Genomic DNA, 1,080 nt, shown 5'->3' with positions numbered 1-1,080 from the left:
GCCTGACCAGGGGCTGCACCTAGGGATTGGGCCTGCCCTCTGCCACCCGGGAGCAGGCCTAAGCCAGCAGGTTGTTATCTCCCGAGGGGTCCCAGACTGTGAGAGGGCATAGGCCGGGCTGAGGGACCCTCCCTTCCCCCCCGAGTGCACAAATTTTTGTGCACCGGGCCTCTAGTATATATGTATGATGCAAAGTGTCCCCTTGGGAGTTTTCCCAGGAGCCTGGGAGTTTGATCATTAGCTATGATGTGCACTGACCCCCAGGGTGCAGCACAGAACAAAGGAAGGCCCCAGCTGGCAACCAGAAGGCCCCAATCCACCCTGATTGCCAGCCAGGCCTAGGGACCCTACCTGTGCACAAATTTATTGCACCGGGCCTCTAGTATGTGTGTGTGTGTGTGTGTGTGTGTGCACACGAGGCCCGTGCACAAAAATTTGTGCACTCGGTGGGGTCCCTCAGCCCGGCCTGCTCCCATTCACAGTCCAGGATCCCTTGGGGGATGTCCACCTGTCTACTTAGGCCCCACTCCCCGGGGGGATTAGGCCTAAGCTTGCAGTCAGACATCCTTCTGGCAGCCAGGGAGCGCTCAGGGGATGTCCTACTAAAGGCTTAGGCCCCCAAGGGATCAGGTCTAAACTGTTAGTTGGACATTCTTAGTGCTGCCACGGAGGTGGGAGAGGCTCCTGCCACCACCACTGCGCTGGCCAGCTATGAGCCAGCTTCTGGCTGAGTGACACTCCCCATATGGAAGTGCACTTACTACCAGGGGGCAGCTCCTGCATTGAGCATCTGCCCCCTGGTGGCCAGTTTGCATCACAGCAACCGGTCATGCTGCCGTTCAGTCAATGTGCATATTAGCCTTTTATTATTATTATTATATAGGATGTCCCCATTTCCCCCTTTTGCCCCCTCTACCCAAGTCTTGCCCCCACTTCTCTCTGGCCATCACCATACTGTTGTCTGTGTCCATGGGTTGTGCATACATTTTCTTTGGCTAATACCTTCTTTAAATTCACTTCTTTAAATTTTTATCTTCAGATAAGTGCTTATAACTGCCCTATTATATATTTTCTATTATA

Source organism: Myotis davidii, unplaced genomic scaffold (assembly GCF_000327345.1).
Source record: "Myotis davidii unplaced genomic scaffold, ASM32734v1 scaffold5173, whole genome shotgun sequence".
Classification (NCBI taxonomy): domain Eukaryota; kingdom Metazoa; phylum Chordata; class Mammalia; order Chiroptera; family Vespertilionidae; genus Myotis; species Myotis davidii.
The sequence above is the reverse complement of the archived record's forward strand: the minus strand, read 5'-3'. Positions refer to the sequence as shown.